The sequence below is a fragment of the Sceloporus occidentalis genome, unplaced genomic scaffold (assembly GCF_023333645.1).
Source record: "Sceloporus occidentalis isolate IW3139 unplaced genomic scaffold, rSceOcc1.0.p SCAF_2, whole genome shotgun sequence".
Taxonomy (NCBI): domain Eukaryota; kingdom Metazoa; phylum Chordata; class Lepidosauria; order Squamata; family Phrynosomatidae; genus Sceloporus; species Sceloporus occidentalis.
In genome coordinates, this window is record NW_028316982.1 from 142,588,164 (window position 1) to 142,595,065 (window position 6,902).

A 6,902-nucleotide genomic window follows, 5' to 3' on the forward strand; every position below is an offset into this window, starting at 1 on the left:
TTTTTCTTAGGTGGAGAAATATACATTTCTGTTTTGGGAACATCTCTCCTGTGTTGGCATCCTTTCACTGGCTCCCCCTCCCTTTCCGCATTCAGTATAAGCTCCTGCTGTCGACGTTTAAAGCCCTCCATGGACTGGCCCCTCCTTACCTATCAGACCTTCTTTCTCCTCACCTTCCCACCAGGGCCCTCCGTTCTGGTAGTCAAGGTCTGCTGTCCCAGCCCAGGATTTCCTCTGCCCCATCCCGGATTCGCCCCTTTTCACTTGCTGCCCCTCACTCCTGGAACCTTCTTCCCCCACAAGCAAGAGCCATCACTTCTTTAACCAGCTTCAAAACGGAGTTGAAAACCATCCTGTTCAGAGAAGCCTTCCCAGGCATTGCATAATTGTCGCTTACTATTTGATGTTCTTTTGGTGCCTCTTTATCAAACCATTTCCTGTATTGCTATGTACTGTATATGCATCATCCTACTTGAGAGTATGTATTTTCCCTGGAAAATGATTAACCATCCATTAAGAACCCAAGCCCTCCCTCCAGTCCCTCTGCCTTGGTCCAGGCCTCGGAGGTAGAGAGGAAATGCTGGGCCTCTTACCCTTTCCCTCCACCACTCCCTTCTCCTTCTGTGTCATGTCTTTTTAGATTGTAAGCCCGAGGGCAGGGATCCGTCTAACTAAAAAGATTGCATGGACAGCACTGTGTAAATTTACAGCGCTTCATAAATAAAGGTTAATAATAATAATAATTTATCTGTTTACCTAATTCCTTCCTATCTAGATGCTACTGAATCGATTAGGTCCATTGAACACTTATTGAGCTTGTGTAAAAATGATCTGTTTCCTTGATCATCTTGGATTAAATATGGATGTGATGAATATGGCCCAAGCTCTTAATATCTCTGTTCCTGTGATCAACCAGATCTTGAACATTTTGATTTTCCAGATCTTTACATCAAGTTATTATAGGTGAAAGAAAAAATTACCTGCATCACATCAGTATTGGAATGCATTATATATGGCTCTCTATTTCAAATAAATTAGCCTTTCATTTTTTTAATTTTAAACATGGTGAACAAACCAATAAAGCCCAACAGCAAACCCTATACAAACTGTAGAGAGATCTTGTAGTACTTTGAGACTAACTGAAAGAAAGTTGGCTGCATTAGATTTTTGTAGGCTAAAGTCTACTTCCTCATGCATCTGAGGAAGTAGACTTTAGGGGCTGAACAAACAGCCCTGAAGGGGCGGCCTTCAACCGCCCCTTCTTCAGCCAGATCAGGGCTGCAAAAACCTCATGCCATGCTCCCAATCCAGCCTTCTGAGTGACTCCTTTTTGCGCCCTCAAAAGGGTGCCATAGCTGCCGCAGCATGACTATATGGTGCACTTTCGGCGCTGCATCATCTGGACACAGTGCCAGAGGGATGTCATGATACTGCCTGCTGTCTGGAGAGGTGTATGGTGTCAGGGTGTTCTGGGGGATGGAGTCAGGCATGCATCATCAGGACGCTATGCCCCAACTCTGCCCCCAGGCTGGCCTTTCAGGACAGTCTGGACAGGGCCTTTAGTGTAGAAAAGCTTGTGCTACCAACTTCTTTCTTTCAGTTAGTCTCAAAGGTGCTACAAGATTTCTCTACTGATTCTATAAACTAACAAGGCTATCTCTTTGTACCTTCTACCTATACAAACTAGTTATAATAAAGAGAATATTATAACACCATTAATAGTAATCTGACAGAAAATGGAAGACTAGCTTCAACCTCTGTGGCTGATAACTGATACTATTCATTTCATGTCATCCAGTTTCAGCCTTGGGGAATGAATGTATGCCATCAGAATGAAAGGGAAATTTTTAAATCATCTACTTGGTTTTTATCCATGACAGAATATGTGTATGTAAAAGTCTGAGTGAAAATGCTTCACAGTGGGATGTTTGCTGTTTTGTTTTGTTTTTTGAGTTTGTGCGTCATCCTTGTGCAGGGGTCATGCTTATCTTCTCTGCATCATTCCAATTTGAGTATGTGCACTGTTGAAGCTGGCATTTTGAGATTTATTTAAAATGTTTCTGCATAGTGTACAAGAGGTATAGCTTTCTGCATCAAACAAAAGCTAAGGACATTGTAACAAATGTTAGTATATTTTAGAACAAAATGGAAAATCTGATCTGAGCTCTTCCAAAGACTGATGGAAGTCAATTTGCCATCATCCCTGATCATTGGTTATGGTGGCTGGGGGTGATGAAGTCTGGAATCCAACACAGTTTGAAAGATCATAGGTTTCCCTTATTGGTTTTATTTTAAAAATGTGGGAGAATAATATAATTAGAATTAGAATTTGTTTTTTGAAACAAAAACAGTGCTATCTTTTTCAAAAAGATTACTCTTTTAGAGTAAATTATATATGTTAACACTGTACATTCATCATATTATATGTTAACTAGGGATTTTTTCCTCAATCAAGCCCCATGAAGCAGTTGAAGTAGCAATGTCAACAACAGTTAATATGATTAAAACTGCATTCCTAATAAGATGTGCATCCCAACTTGTATTAATGTTTATTTTAAAATGCTTTTGTGTTACAGTACCATCTGTTTCTTTCTTTTTATGGTACCTGAATCTACAGTCATAAGACCCAGGGGAGATTTCTTTCCTAACAATATAACTTACACTCAGATGTTCATTCAAAGTTATGCTTTACTGAAATGTATCTAAGTGGGGAAATGTTCCTGGATTTTTAAACATTAACTTCATGATGAACATGCAAATTATAGCTTCTTTTCCTGTTTCTAGACTGTGAATGAGTCTTATAAATGTCCTTGCCATAGATTTTAAGAAAGAAAAGAAAGGGAGAGAAGATATCAACACTGTCAAAAAGTAACATTTTTATTTATGGAAAAAGACTTACTAGAACTGTGGCTAAGGTACATTTGAATTATGACTTTCAAATCACCTTTTGGAGAACACTGAAATCAATTAAACAATAAGTATATTCTCATTTACAAAAGAAATCCATCAGCTGTCATTTTTGATTGATTATACTTGGATAGAGTGGTGTTTAATCTATGAATTTATTACACATTATTCCACTACTATAAAAACAGCATGTGGATTAGGCATGAGAGGTCTCAGAGTAAATGGGGAAAGAATTTTGTTTTCCTTTTGAAGTCTTGGTTACAGCTAGCAATCATCTGCTCTTGATTTAGGCAGGTTAAGTCTCTTAAGCATCAAACTACATAACTTTCTAATAAAGGTCATAGAAATAAGTATTTCCAAATATTATGTTATCAAACAACCTATTCCTGTCTGATGTAATATAATAGCTATTGCTGTAGAATCTGGCCACTAGTTTAGCAAATATTGACAATAAAATACACATATTTTTACCAGTAAGGATTAACAATATGGATAACTAGAGCAATTTATATACTAGAAATCAATGGAATATTTCCCACCGATCAACATGGCCACTTAGCTCAAAATAACTCATTCTCTATGAATCACACAAGGAGTTCCACATTCCTAAAGGGGCTTTCAGTCTTTATTTTTTGAACAGTTTCCTAGTACTTCACAAGAGACTTTTAGCTAGATGGGCTGTGTTCTCCCATGCATTATTTGCGTACTTTGAGCTAACTATTCCTGTAGCTATTCCAAAAAGGTTGTTGAAAAAACTCCATGAGGAACTCTAACAGGATTCCAAGGCTTCCTACAACTGCCAGAGGAATAGGGAAGTTTGGTTTTCTGGTTCTTGATCTCACATGCAAATAAATGAGTTTTCTTTGCCCCTAAAGGGCATGACAAAGATTTAGGGCATGTTTAAGTATCTGGCACAATCTGGCACAACTGTCCCAATATATGGTTGAAAAGTAGGTGCTTTTGTACATTATGTATCTGAAGATTCTGTGTTTGCCTTTTGTTTTTTCTTTTGTTTTGTTTCTTTAATCATCTGGGCAGGGAATAGATTCTCCACCTTTGAAAAATTTCTGGGCTCAGATAGAAATCTAGACCCCTTTTTAGGAGTTTCTGGGGCGGGGGGAGTGGAGTACTAGAGAGTGCTAAAAAGAACTTAGGAAATTTTTGTGTCTGCTATTTGGAACATTTTAGAAGCTGCTAGTCAATATCTGCTTATCCTGAACAGTCTGCCAGATACCAGTTATTTGGTTCTGGCCCATGTCATTCTTTGCTCATTATTGTGAAAAAAATTGGGGGCCCTCTTTTCTTTTCTTTTCTTTTCTTTACTTTACTTTACTTTACTTTTATTTTCTTTTTGCTTTGTTTCATTCTCACACTTGTTTGTATTATTTTTTCTGCTGTTTTTAAGCACCTTGTTTATTTCACCAAACAACAAAAATGTAAAATTACAGTGTAAAAAAAAAAAGGATTTAGGAAAATCAGTTTTTAAAAATATTTGTAACTGTTACCTATTACACAGTTTCTCCTTTTATTTGCGACTATTATGCAGAGTTCAGTTTCACTTGTCACCTACTACATTAAATTTTATATTACCTGTTGCCTTTTGTCCCCCTTTATTCTTTTTTTATAGACAGCAATTTTAAAAGAACAAATTTAAAAGATTAAGAAATTTTATTTAATAAAATATTTCTATCCCACCTTTTTTAGAAAGACCCCACGGGGGCTTACAATAAAATCAACTTAAAAAAATAATGGCATAAAGACTTGGGTAGATACCATCAAAATGACCCCAAATGTCCCAATTTTTTTTTACCCCAAATAATAAGACCAATTAATAAACTTTATTATACAGAAAGCTATTTGTTTTGCTACTTTGCAAAATGAAGACCACTGTGAACAAGTTAACCTAATGTCAGAATCTGCCATGATGAGAAATATGAGTGGATATAGTAGTAGTGGTGTAGTAAAATGGGGATAATGGGGATAGAGAAACAATGGGGATAATGGGGATAGAGAAACAGAGCTCTAGCTTACTAGAGGAAAGCACAGGAAGGGAAGGGAAATAGCAGAGAGGTTTGTAATTCAATTGAAATGCAAAAATGGAGACAGATGGACAGCTGGAGTAGTTAAGATATATGGCTCTGTTAGATCCTGAGTGAAGAAGTGTTTGATGGTCAACAAAGCCTTGAGAAAGATGGTTTGATAAGGAGTTAGGAAGTGGAGCAGCCAGTTAAAATATCTCTTTGATATGTTAGGAGTGTGGGCTGGAGGCTGGACAAAGGGGATCTAGAAAGAGAATTCTTAAAGGTGGGATGTTTTGGAGCACAATTTAGATTTGAATCCAACTGGTCTGAAGCGAATCGTTGTTTTGTAATCTGAATAAACTGTCAGTTAATCTCACAGCTATGTTTAACTAGCTTTTCAAATCTTTGCTTATGAATCATAACACCTAAGTATTAACATATTACAGGGTGTGTTGCTTCTGGCAATGCTCTGCTTCCAAGCTCTTTTACTTCCAGTATTTGGCCTTTCTGCCTAAAGAAAATGTTTTGGAATCACCTAGGTCAGTGCTACTCAAAGTGGTGTTCTGTGGACCATGGCTGTTGGTCTGCAGAGAGTTTCCAGGAAGGAAAGGAACAGTTGTAGCCAAAGGCCACAAATAATATACTCGTCCCTGGGACATGGGAGGGGGAAATATCTGTCCCCCACATCAGATAGCATGAGAAATCATCCCTAAAGTATTGGAGTAGCTTGTTGACCATTTTAAAGTGACAAAAACTGCATCACCATGTACAGTTGGATAATGAGGAAAGTTAAGTTAAATACACAGATGAGTTGAGAGATGAATTGAATAGAAACCTGGAGTCTTCTGTATATGAGTTCCTAAACAGTAGGAGGAACCTCCTGATGGTAAGAGCTGTTTGACAGTGGAACACAATGCCTCAGAGAGTGGTGGAGGTTTTTAAACAGAGTCTGCTTGGCCATCTGTCAGGAGTGTTTTCATACATGACAGGGGGTTGGGCCCTTGGGGTCTTGCAACTCTATGTTTTCAGCATAGGAGAGTTCTTGTAATTGTTAGGAAAAGGGCCCTTTTTAATAATGGTTTGATCCATTATTAAAAAGGGCCATTTCCCTAACAATTACAAGAACGCTCCCATGACGAAAATGGAAGTGTTCCACTTTAATAGCGCCAGGTGCAATCCCACCAGGAGGTTTCCATCACAGATTGGTGACACTGGGGCGACGGGAGCATAGCAGAAGTCCAAGTGTGTGATAAACTCCATGATTCTATGAGGGGCAATGAGTTCAGTCCTAATTTCTATACATCTTATTTTACCAGGTCTCAAACAGTGGTTGATATTTTTTAAAACCCATTAGTAGAATTAAGAGTATACTGGATGCATCATCAGACCAGTGCTGGTTATGTTTGATATCTCATTGCTTTATATGATGGGATCATAGTGGAGAATCCTTTTAAAATGCTTTGTCTCCTAGTACCACATGGCCAGAAAGAGGAGTGGCCTGCTTACATTGTTGTCCTTCCATACTCAGAACACCTCCACTAACATCATGACAAAATGTAGGTCTGTGATTAACCTCATCATTTTCCCCCTCCTGTGCTATTTTTAGCCTGATAAAGATGCCAATGGAGCTTTGAAAGCTTGCAACATGTATTTTATGACTGGCCTGATAAAGGTTTCACTGTTTTGTGAATTTTGTTATTGTATTTTGCTATACCGCCAACATGGCTACTCTTAGCTATGACACCTTAACATAAGGTAAATGAACATTTACTTGCCAGATGCTTCAGCACAATCTGCATTAAGCTGTATACTTGGTCTTGTCTTCGAGAGTCTTTTAAGATGTATATTATGACCTAAGGCACTTTCATACTTTCTGCTTATATCACCATCTCAACTGCTTGGATCACCATGTGACCCTGGAGCACAAGTGTGCTTAATCAAGCCCTCAATTGAGCTCTTTCACTCCCATGCACT

The 6,902-nt window shown here is 38.1% G+C and overlaps 1 non-coding gene across 1 annotated transcript; it reads right to left on the reverse strand.

Moving 5' to 3' along the window:
• Positions 1 to 1,930: 1,930 nt before the first annotated feature.
• Positions 1,931 to 2,035, reverse strand: LOC149319089 (U6 spliceosomal RNA). Its single transcript, XR_016280350.1, has one exon. It is a non-coding gene; the product is annotated as a U6 spliceosomal RNA (small nuclear RNA).
• Between the last annotated feature and the right edge of the window lie 4,867 nt (positions 2,036 to 6,902).